Below are 13,272 nucleotides of genomic sequence, written 5' to 3'. Positions count from 1 at the left end.
TATAACTATATAAGACTATATAAGAGGGGAGTTGGAAGGATCTGGAGGGATCTCACAGCCGGACGCTGATGTTGGATCCGTACAAGATCGAGAGAAGACTCAAGGGCTGTAATTATAGCCAAATATGAAAAGCAAGCCTCAAGATTAATTTTTTCGTGAGATTGATGCCCAGGGATCGAAGGGTATCGAGAAGACGAATACAAAAAATGTGAGGATGAGGGAGGGAAAAAATAAAACAACCACCCGGGGGGAGAATGAGAGGGAGTGAAGGTCGGGACGTGCAGTAGATTTCACAGGAATCCAATTTCTCATTCTCATTAGGTTCAGCTTGACGAGAAGATGAAAATCCTTTCAACGTGACAATTCTGGAGGAAAAGACAACAAAGCAGAAAGTAAATGCCAGATATTTCCCACGAGAATTTCATGCTCCCCGTAATGAGCCGAGACTGACTCAAATCGATTAATTAATCTCGAAATTATGCATATTTGAAAATAAAATGCTGGAATGACGATCAACACGTGCGATTTGTTCTCCTCAAGAGGTGAACAGAGCAGAACATCCGTTTAAACTTTTTAATTATCCAGAGAAGAATTTTTATTTCACTTTACCCAAGATTTTCTGAACCTCTTGGAGCTTCCTAATTAGATATAAGGGTTGATGAGAATGTGAGATCCAAAGTCTTGATATAGCACTCTTTCTCCAATGCTTGAAACATTGCTGTGTTGGTGCAGTGGTGGAGTGTCACCACAATTCCACGAAGGTCCATGGAGCTACAGAGAAATCCATGAAGGTCCTGACCAATTAAAATCCCCTGGGTGTGAAGAAAGAAAGAGAGAATTCTCATGAAATAAATATATTTTTACGTTTTTTCACGAGGCGAGGAGGGGGATCTACTTAGAGGTGTAAGGAGAGATAAACTTCTTGGATTTCGGTGTACCGGTCCTCCATGGAGTCACTAGCTTTTTTCGCCTCTTCTCTTCGGTTCTCTTTACGATTGTGTCAATGAGCGACGAAGGTTCTGACGTGGGGTCTGATTTATTGCTTGATTTTCTTCATTTCCGGAATTTAAACTACGCCTCAACCCTCTCCCAGCGCAACATCCACTCCATCCTTCAATAATTATGTAGTAATTATAATTAAAATCATTTTTATTCTGTCCTTGTTATAACAATTTTCGGAAAATTCTGCACCATCATGAAAATTAATTAAACAATTTGCAGTATTTCCTGAAAAAATATTCATTTCTCAAATCGCAAATTGTACAAAAAATTCTAGAAATAATAATTCAAAGGGGTTGAATGGTCCCTAATTACCAGATTAATTTATGGAAAATATTGAAATGTCGAATGCAGTTTCTCGAATCGTGCGGTGCATTGAATGGCAACAGAAGACGTACATATCGTCCGGGAAAAATATGAATTCACTCCGGTTGAATTCAGCTGCCTGTTTATCCCCATTCACCCCTCACAAGCGTTTATAAACCGAGGAAATGTATGTACGAACGAAGAATTTAAGGACTACCGGGTGTCGGGAGATCGAAGACAACACGCCGCAAGTTATACCCATCTTTCTCCAACGCGATTGCCAAAGTAGAATCCTTTACACCTGCTTTTACAAGGCCCCAACCACCTTACAGGGCGCGTGCGCCTGTCTCCCTCATTCTACTAAATACTACTATATACGTGTTATATACCCAGAAGCCCGAGTACATAACATAAGGAAGGAGAGGAAGAACATTGCCAATTCCGGCCAGTGCAAACTCGTTGAATATGCATTGCGTTTTGTTCGACTTACCTCCAGAGTTTGTTCAGGAAATTGCTTGTGGAGAAGAAGTCGTAAAAAATAATTGTTACCAATTTTGCACAATTTTATTATTTCGAGATTTACTCTCTTCCGCGACTGATCGTTGCGATTACCAATGCTCACCGATGGATGCAGCTGATCAGCATCACTCGAGAGAATCGGTTGGAATTTTCGATTGATAAGTCTTGAGCTGGGCATATTTTCTTCTTTTTCTTCTTTTTTTCTTTTCGGGTTATTATCATTTCTAGGTTGAAAAGTATCTGAGGAGAAGGAGATCGTCGGGACACGTACGATCGTCCACAAAACCCAGTGCAATTACACCTGCACAGCTGCCCACAGCGTCGGCAACGATCGGCAGGTGAAATTTACTCGACTCACCTGATCCGTTGCCGCGCACAGACACACAATCTTTTGGGTGTACCTTTCCCGTTTTGGGTTCGGGGTAATATACACACTGAGACGACGGGGGAAAATGTCTCGAGTCAATGTGAACGGGGGCAGGTGATATCAAATCTTATTTCAGGTATTGGCTATTAAAAAATATATTCTTCGTGTGCGGGTTCGGGTATTCTACAATTTTCTACGAACGAACAGAAAATTTCGGTCAAGTGCCAGTTGAAATATTTCCCAAGACATTTTAATACTCGCTACCAAAATATATAGATTTTTAATGCAAATGATTGTATGCCTTTTTCTCCCGCTAATTGCATTTGCAAGTAATTTTTTTCTCGACGTGGGAAATACACGATAAATTATTTAATAATTACGAGACACTATGAAATATATCCGGAAAAATAATTAAACATAAATTCTTCAATTTCAAAATATTTCTTCTACCTCAAAATAAAATGAAATATCGAGTAATATCAATTATCAATGCGACAATCCGGAATTAGCAGTAACAAAAGTTATTCGAAATTCCTCGTTTTCTTCTTTTTGCCAAGTGTAATTGGTAATCGATCCAATCAGGATTGAAACGGACGGACAGAGAGCAAAAAATTAATAGAAAAAAGGTTGAAAAAGCCAGAGGATAGAGCAAGTTCATATTGCCGCTGGTTTAGCGCGTATATCGGAGCAATCATTGTAATTATAGAGTCGGCGCGCGTCCCATTAGGTGCCCTATACAACGTATGAAAACCCCTGAGATCGAGGAGCTATTTACCAGCCACCCCTTCCCCAACTTCTCCATAACCCAGAAGATACAACTTGAACTATCGAGATGACTGGAACTCCCTCGATCGATCTTCATTCTTTTTTTATCACTTCATTATCGAGCAAAACAACGCGAAGGATCAAGTAAATTTGATGATGAGCCACACATTGTATGAGTAACTGAATTTTTTCTTTTTTTTTTTTTCTTGAAGAAGAAGAAGATTGTAAACCGGTCGTCCCTGGGCTCGTAACCTTCCCGGTGAACTTGTTAGTACAGTTTTTCGAGAAAATAATCACTTGACTAAATTGCGGGATGACTCTTTCCGGATTAGATTGAAGACAGGTAGTTTAACGATTCGATGACCTGCCGTGGTACCCGGGGAAAACTTGAGGTCAACAGCTGGAGGAATACTCACGTTAAAAAAAATGAAGATAAATATTCTGTCGTTTTTTACTATCTTATCTAATCGTTAATTTAGTTTACAATTATACAACATAGATAAAAATAATATAAAAATACTTGAGAAAATTGTTGATGGAATTAAATATAAATACCAATGATAATTATTGAAGAAAAATAATTTTCGTTTCACCTGGAGTTTTTTAAATGAAATAATCTTCGGGCGACGCAATGTCAATGGCATTTCCAATAAAATAATGGATATTTTCCCATTAAAATCCGCTACATGTTGAAAATAATCTACGAACCGGAAGTCCCTTATAAATTGGTGGATTTTTATCAGGATTTATGGGATTACGGACAAGGCTATAGAGAGGAAGAGCGCTGTGCGAGCACGGTTGCATGGAAAAGGACGATTCGTTTTTCTGAAGCGCAGGAAGAGCTGTCAAGAAACCCGAGGGTATAATGTGTAATGTTAAATGAGGATAACACGGCCCAATGTTCAAAGTCTCATATGCATGCCAGCGTGTAACGCGTGTGTACGCCCAACGCACGTCTGCGTTAATCTAATTTACTTCGGGTCTGATAAAGGATTCATTCACCGTGACTATTCACCACTAAATAACTAACTGTATGCAACCGCCAATGTACGTATGGGAATCTCCAAGGCATACTGAAATTCAAATTAACGGAATATTTAATTATTGTAATTTAATACTTCGAAATAATGACAATAATTCATTTATAAAAAATCCATAAAAAGTATAAATGATTCATTGATTTTTAATATACTCTTCAAACCATCAATTCTCCGGAAAAATTGTGATAGAGAATTTCTCTCCGCGTATGAAATTTTTATATAAATCTGGGGATTTTTTTTTTCAAATAATTTTAATAGGAATTAATTTGTAGAATTTTTAATGAGAATTTCTCATCGTGCCACAGGTGTTCATCATTGAATAAAAATAGTACTGGTAATTGATGACTCTTTGATCAGTCGTTGACATAATAACCCGCCAACGTAGCACTTATCCATCAATCTAATCGACTGCCAGCAGTGATTATTGCCCAGTTTTACTCCTTATAAAATCATTGCAACGTCATCGGTCACTGGAAAAGTAGACTCATTTGAACATGATCTTGAATCATGTGTATATTAAATGCCGATACGTACATGAGTTTCATGCTGCACCTTTCACCGAGTTATCTCGTACCTCGTGGGTAAACAAATAAACCTATAAATCTTTTCGCGCGTTTATCTGTCGACAGATTTTACGATTTTCAAACTGATTTTAGCCTTCGAGGGTAGGAAAAAAGTGGCCGCACACGAGCACAACGGTATTTCCCGGAAATTCATTGCACTATTTTTTCCACCAAACGTCCGACAAATGTGCATTAATAAAATTCATGAGCATGCCAAATAAAAATGAATATTTGTCTCACGGAATTTATATACTCTCCAGACATTTCATGAGCACTGAAACGTGGCATTTCGAATTTTACTGCCGATTTCGTGTTCGAAATACCAGGAAAATATTTGGGTTCAGATATAAATATATAAAATATATCTATAACGGAATGGTGACCTACGGGATTTATTTTTTATATACCAGTCGTCAAATGATATCTGGAAATCGAAGGAGGGCGATATTTTTCATAAAATTTTTTCTACAAAAATATAAAAACGGCAAGAAAGTGTAATTTAAAATTCTCACCATTGCATTCCAAAGAAATGAAGGTTCATTCGCTGAAGACGGATGCAGTGAATAAAAGAATGACCAGGTGCCCTGGTGAGACTGATTAGGATATAAATATGAAATGCAGGTTCCTGGGGTGGAATAGTCTCCAAAGAGCAGGTGAAAGTCCACTGAAGGATTCCTGATAGACCTCCATCCCTCACCCTTCGTCAACTTCGATAACTTAATAAGACCCGAAGAACTACCTCAAGAATTTTCTCTCGAAACCGCACACGGAAACAGATGTATATTTTTTTCACCTTTTCCATATTTCCTTTTCCTTTTCCTCTCCGAGGTGACCAACAGCCTTGACTCAGTTGAGACCTGCCAGTGAATCCTGGATGAATCACTCCATCGACTAATGCACTTGCAACACAATCTACTGCCACAGGTGTTCCCATTAATCAATATAATTATATTCATTACTAACTCACGTACTGCATACATTTTATTTTACAATTGCTCTCTAGAACTCAGATGACATTCCAGTAATTGAAGTAATCATATTTTGTTCATTAATATTTCAGGATGTTACCAGCATAAATGTGATAGATTCAAGTATATTTTTTCAAGTGCAACGGCCACTTTGGTATTAAGAAAAATGATCGGTGGATGTAGGTAGAAGGCAGGTGTAGTGGCACGCGTCTCCACTTCTTTTGGCCTTTGGTGCACCTGAACTAATTACTCAAACCATACACTGACATCCAGAGAATCCCCTCTCTTTACCTAATCATGAAATTACTCATTACTCATAGACTGAATTGTCTGGAGGAAAGTCAGATAAATTTTCTCAAGATGACATCGATAATCGGTACTGTTTTTCCAAGCCATAGAAACTCCAGGTATATATTAATCGTTATCTCGAAAATAGCGAGATAAACTCTTTTATTGGCATGAGCTAACGAGGCATAGAGTAATAAATTATTTAGTAACTCAGTTTCGCTCGCTTGTAAACCGTTAGAGCTTTCTTGAACCTCCCAGGTGGGACCTGAATATTTACGATACCATATCCTGAAATGCACCAGGCGAACTTAAAATTTCCGTCTATCCCACATGCAAATGACGGAAAAAAAAAGAAAAAATGAGACCAGACTCCCGTATTATCTGTTCATTTTGAATGGCAAAAATTGTCTTACACATTAGCCGACATCCCCAAAATCATAAAACAATTTAATTTATCGAAAGAGACTCTGGCAGAATTGAATTGGGAAAGGCAAGGTGCCAAGCCGTGAGGAAGGCTTCCTGCAGTGAAGAGTGAGCCAGAAGATTTGAGAAAGAAAGCCCTAATGGTAAGCACCTGCTCTCAAGATCCCAGGGACTACACGCGAGGCCATCAGGCAAAACGTTCGGATTAGTTAAATCAACGAGGCTGAAAAAAAATGTAAACAAAATAGCGTTTAAACAATCGTAAAAACATTACCTTCTGGCGCTTTACATCTCCATTTCAACGTGCATGAAAATTATTCCATGAATACCCTACACTCGTAAAAATTTCTCGAATTGCCAATTGCAATTCGTAGTTAATTCCGTAATTAATTCTGTAATTGACGTGAATTTATAATGGACCTATAATTTTTCAATGATCAATTATTAATTCATACGAAATCCTTCAGAAAAAGCCGTTTTAATAATTATTGATGTAATAATTGTAATAATTTTCTATTAAAGAAAAGGATTACTACCAGGAACGACCACTTATGGGTGGGAGAATTGATGGAATCTCAATCCCTCTGGAATTACAAGACAATCATTCACTTTTGGGTAAATCCCTTGATACAAATGGACACTCTTTTCGTCCGAATTTTCCAGCGACTGCTCACCGCTTCTTCCAAAGATCATTTCGTTCTGATGTATGTGAGGGCAATTCCACTGATATTTTTTCAGCTATCCCAGAGTGGACAGAGAGTCATGGGCGATTGAGCATTTAGGTTTAGCACCCAAGGGGTCCCTCCATCTGATTTCCACCTCCAGGGCTTGTGCAGATCTCCAAAAAAAAAATAAATAAATAAATAAAATAAAATCCCTACGGATTTATCAAAATGGGTTCATCGAAAAAAATGCGTCATCCAAAAATACGAGGTCTCAATCAATCGTTTAGAATGATTGAATCAATTGAAATCAATCGAAAAGAAGATTAATTCTATATATCGAATAAAAAAATCAATACCTGGCAATAATAAGGGGAAAAGTTATTTATAATGATGATTTATTAATATGTGATATGATATTTGTGTTGGAAATGTCTAATGGGCGATGAGATAAAGACAAAAGTGGGGGATGTAACTGGAAATTCATACGACGCAGGGAGAACGTACATCCTGTCAGGCAGTAAATCCTCGCAAGGGTGGAAAAGGAGTTGGTGTCCACCCCTGTTCCTGGGACGGTGTCAGACTGGACAAATGCCCGGATACCAGAGGTGGAAGTAATGCGTCTTAGTGCGACTACTGGTGATCACGAGTTTGACTCAGAATGCTCACTGCCAACCTAATGACTTATAAGTACCCACCGAGGGTGGGAAACCGTGGACTTTTCCAAACTCGTGTGGAATTAACCCGCGATCCTTACATCAATCCAGCGATCACGACTTTCCGTTTTAAACTGGGGATTTTAATGAGGGATTAATCATTTTATTTTAATTGTTGACATAAAAAAAAAATGAATCATCAAGCTTAAGCACGCGTATCGCGCCGCGTACCCAAGTGGTAATAAATTCATAATTATGAAACGGGTTATGCATAATTCCGTTGTTACATCACTGGATTTCTTAATGGAACACGGAGTGGATTCTTCTGGGATTGAATTTTTTATTAATGACGTTATTGATGGAGCCCCCAATGACAGTGCGAATGATTAAGATAATGACTTATTAAACCCTCATGATTAGATGACCTATGAAGTGAAGCACAAAATAATTCATCACCATGGGTGGCACCACGGTTAGCAGCTCATCCATTTTTCTGACTACTCGTTGTTTCCCATCGGGGGGTCCACATCTTTAACAGCCTCCAGATCATATTGAATGAGAAGACATTAGAAAATATTAGAATTTCCAATCGACTTCCTGAAAATTCATCTCTCCTCAAAATGCAAGTTAAATAAAACTCCTGTACAATTCTTTATTGACAAATCAATGAATTTTTGATTATTTGATTTTGAAAAATCGAATAGTCTGGGATTTTTTAATTGTTAATCAACAATTAATCAGCATTGCGATTTGACGAATGATTAGCTGATGGACTTCACTCAGAAAAAACACTCGACATTTACCAGTGCGGAGTACAATACCCGGGGCTGTCTGATTAAAGTCAAATAAAAAATAATGGAGAATGGAGGAGTGAAAAAAGAAAATGAGCGAATCATCCTCTTCTGTAAACTTTGGTTGCCCGGGGATAATTATCCATAAAACATGCGATGTTTCGCTCGTCAGTCTCGGCTCGTCTCTATAACGAACCATACACACGTCGCCATACTTATGTTTACGAATAATCCTCGTGGTTATATCGCAACAAAGGTAAAACTCTCATGAAATTGTTACTTTCCCAGCGGCACACAATGTTTTAATGTGGGCCCACAGTGCGGATTCTTCATGTACGATGTTGATGATTGTGTGAGTTGGGAGAGGGCCTCTGTTAAACGAGCCAAGTCATGGAGTCCTCATCAATCTTATTCGATTATTCCGTGATGGGCGAAAAAAGGCCTTAAGAAACAAGACAAAAGCCCTGCGTATACTACGTGGAATAAACTACAGGGCATCACGGAAATGGTTCACTGGCTAATTTGAGGGGAGGCCCTTGTTTTTAATAAATTCGGAGTGATTTTCAGTTCTATTCAAAGAGTCTATCACGAGAAAGAGACTTTCAGATAATTTAGTACGTGGTAAATCATTAAAAATACAGAAAATCGGAAATCGGAGAATAGAAAATGTAAATATAAATCGAAAAATCAGGGGAACTTCTTCTTTTGTTATTTACGAGTGCATTATATAATACGATATTACAGAAAAATAACAGTAAATTTGTAGGTGAATTAATTGGTGGATTATATGTAGCAGGACATGTTGCGCTAGAATATTCAAGAGGGATCACATGTTTTTCTTTCGAACATTTCCTTTTGATAACTCGGAGAGAGATATTCGGTGAACTTACGGAATTTTTTTTTATCGTCTAATCATTTTGTGAGAATGTTCTCAAGATAAATAAATTCATTACGAGTTTTAAAAATAGAAAGTCTGGATTTTGTGATCTTGATTTTATAAAAAACACTAGACAATTATATATGATGAATTTTTCTTCAACCATTAGTTCTGAATTGATAAATTGAATTTATTTAAAAATATTATTCCGAAAAATTCACTCCACTGATTTCTGCGAATCCCGGAAAATCTCAATCTACAGTAAATTTTCACTGAGAAATATCAATTTCATTATAAACCCGTATAATCCACGATGAGTACTCGTGATATCGAGTAAATACTCGGATAACTTGAGTATTAGACAATTTTCAAGGGACTGGTAAATTGTATAGTCGATGTATGGGCGGTACCAGTGAAGATACCGACATTAATACGTTTTTCGTTGGCGTCTCAATAAACAATATTTACCAAGGGTGCAGGTGCCCTTCCTGAGATTACCAGGAGAAGTGACGCCCACCGTCTTTTCTTGTCATAAAAGTCGTGTACACGTGAGACGTTTGTTTGAAAACGAGAGAGAGATGTGATGGTGGTAAAGGAGGATGAGGATTGAGAGTTGAATGAGGTTCACAAGGGCGTTGATGGGAGGTGGACCATCGCAAACACTAGTCGATAGGCACTCGGCTACAGTTGGATAATTTATGTCGCAGCTTTATGAGAGACTAACTAGCGGGTAGCAGAGCCAGTTGGTACCAATGTGAAATGATCTCTACATTCGCCTCCAACGCCTACACCTTATGAATCTTTTCGATTGCGCCGGGAGTGTTCGGAGATGTCTTCATACCAAACCATCGCTTCAAAATTATTGACGCTATTATTGTTATACACCACTGATTATTTAAATTACTTAAATTTCGCTGACATTTGACTGGGATTATCACTCTGCATTATCACGGGTGTAAACTAGAAAAAACGGTTTTGAAATTAAATTGGAATTGATGTTAATCCGAGTAGCAGGATAATTGACAATTGACCATTGACAATTGACAATTGAAAATAAATATGAATTCTGTTGACAGGCTCTGCTGGTATCGGCGTTTGTTATAATGCAATAAAAAAAGAGAAACTGAAAAAAATGTGTTTTAATAACGGATATTACTGCAGAGACCCGATATAATGACACAATATCAATTGCGTAATATTAGCAAGTGCCCATTGGCAACGGGGGACCTGAGATAAAAGGAGCTGAAAGCAAAAAAATGGTTACCGCTAAATCGCTAAAGCTGTGTAGAGTATATAGATCTTATTTCAATAGGTCAAACCACTCCATCGAGTGAATGTGAAAGAGAGACCCCTGAAAAGCGATTTCTTGCATGGCTTGACTCGATCAACTCACGGGGTGTATCCCTGTTTGTCATCCAGATTTCCAGCACCTATAATTTTCCAACTTTTTTCATCATCTTCGATCCTGTTACGTGAATAGCATCATCCCTCAGTGTGCCTCCACTCAAGTACCAAATAATCTTTCCATTGTCGTCCCCACGGAGGCCAGTTTTTCCATTCTCCTCCATTCTTCATTGTATATTTTACTTTTTACGTTTTTCAAGCATCTGTCTTTCTCAAATTCTCAAGTGCCACTTCACTCTGGTCTCGATAATAGCTCTTCAAGTGTTTAGAGACAAGTTTCTGGGTAAACACGGGAGCCTCTGGATCTAGGATCGAGTGGATCGGTGGGCATTCTCATGGATTTTGTTATTTCTTCTCTCATTGTCAATGCCACTTCCGTCTCTTCGAGCAGAAGCGAAATAACGTAAGTGAATAATTGTTCTCGAAAGAATTCGGAAGGGCCTTTCCCAACATCTCCAAGTCCTCCCATTCTGCAATAATTTATTATTCAAACTTCCAAACTGCCAAATTGACAAATTTACAAATTGACATTTAAAAATAAATTGTTGTAATATCATTTTCAATAATTAAATTCAGTGTTATTGAACCAATCATTAACGTCATAATTTTTGCAAGTATCAGATGCAATCTCAAAATATCTCGTGGAATTTCCATTGAACTGGAACGAAGATGGAGAGCATTAGAACCTGAAAAATTCCCGAAGAAAACTCAATCTCATCATTACGAGCATTGAATACCTCCAGTTATACGTATGCATGATCCTGAAGCCGTTCAATCTTCACCGAAGTGAAGAAGAATCCCTTCTCACGATACCTCGATCATATCCAATGTATCAACGCTTTAGCACCCGAGGCAGACTCCCTGCCGAGCTCTTCAGAAAGAGGGGGATTAAAAAAAAAAAAATATATCACCTCCTCCTCATCTTCCCTCATCCGTCCACTCGCTTTCCTCTCTACTCCCTCCAATTTTTCTGCAGCTCCGATACCGGAGGTAAAATTAGATTAGTCCGCCACAAGATTCGATCAGTCTGTGATGTGATTAATCCCATCTCTCGATATCGCCACATCGTGGATACTGTATGCTCTCTACTTGATCCCTCGGTTTATTGGAACGAGAAATAACGGGATCCAATCATTTCTGTTTTTGTCAGTTGGAAAATCATCAAACTCCACCTCATCACTCCCCAGACTTTCCTTTCACTCACTCTTCAATAAAAAATTTCATTACCCTTGTAATGATAATCATTATCAACTTATGATTATAAATATTCCTTTGAATTTCATTTTTCAAATCATTTTAATGATGACATCAAGAAAAGGAGCGGTAGTCTAATGATTTTAATGTACATTCAGAAAGAATAAATGTCTCGTTTTTTTTATAATCCAATTATCAAATTATCATTACAGTTATTGATTACTATATACGATGAAATTTTTCGGTTTGATGAGATCTTTTGTTAAATAATCCCGGGATTGTGGGGAGTACTATTTTTTCGGCTGAGTCGGCTCGACCATAAATAACTCAGGAGAGTTCAAATGTAGTTAGTAAAAAAAAAATGGCTCACTGTTGCCCTCGAAATAGCTGCATTGTTTTAGGGGGAGGTACCGAGGATATATCCTTACAACTGCCAGCGAGGAAAATATGTACCCGCGCAGACGCAAACTCAGAGGTGGTAGAAAAGGGACGGAGGAGGTAGTAAAAAATAAGAATAAACTAAATGGTTAGAGGAGAAAAGAATGAGAAGCACAAGGCAACAAAGGCGCAAGTTTCGCCAAGTAATCGTACCCATTAATAACGCACGTTGATCCACCTCCTCTTGAGTGCCGGACACCTCTCGTTTATTTTTTATTTTCTTCCTTCTACTGCATCTCATTCCCCTTCCCTCGGTTTCCTTAATCCCACGCCCTTTTTCATCTTCAAATTAAAAAAAGGAATGAGAGCGCTCCATTGCCATAAATTGCCTATCGCAAATTCCAATTTTTGTTCATGAATCCCCTAATTATTTAATGGGCTAATAATCTTTCAATCCAACGAGTCATGAAGAACTGAAAATGGGACGAGCCCTCACTAGCTCCTTCCAATTAAATAGAAAGTTTTTCGTAAATCTCGAGTACTTGGCACCTCGAAGTGAAAATAGTATTGAAGAACAATTGCCAGGAGAAAGTCTCAATTACCGATATAAATCTCAACAGCTTCACAGAGTGTCACGTGCCGCAGTAATTATCACCAGGAATCATGGCAGATTGAGTCTGATCATAGGATGACCCGGTGAGGTCAGCAATAATCACTGGTATCGCGATGACAATTAATTGAGGGAATACATCCGTATTAAAAAAAATCCGAAGAATGTCTGATTGCGGTTTGGTATCGAAATTGTCACGCCATGTCAGCTCGAATAGAATAGCGTGCAGTTATCAATTGATACAGTATCTCAGGCATCGACTCTTCGATTAATAGAGCAAATGGAATTCAGGCTGTCTCATTTGATCCCATTGCATTTCTATCATTGTATTATTTTCCATTTTGACATTCGACGCTGGCACCGAAGAATTTTAATCCACCGTGTCCAATGATTCTCCTCTTCAGGGCTATCTCTCTCCACCTCTGATCATTCAACTCGCTTTCGAAACCCAGAGGATCGATT

This window comes from Fopius arisanus, unplaced genomic scaffold, assembly GCF_000806365.1.
Source record: "Fopius arisanus strain USDA-PBARC FA_bdor unplaced genomic scaffold, ASM80636v1 scaffold00014, whole genome shotgun sequence".
Taxonomy (NCBI): Eukaryota; Metazoa; Arthropoda; class Insecta; order Hymenoptera; family Braconidae; genus Fopius; species Fopius arisanus.
This window is presented reverse-complemented; position numbering follows the sequence as displayed.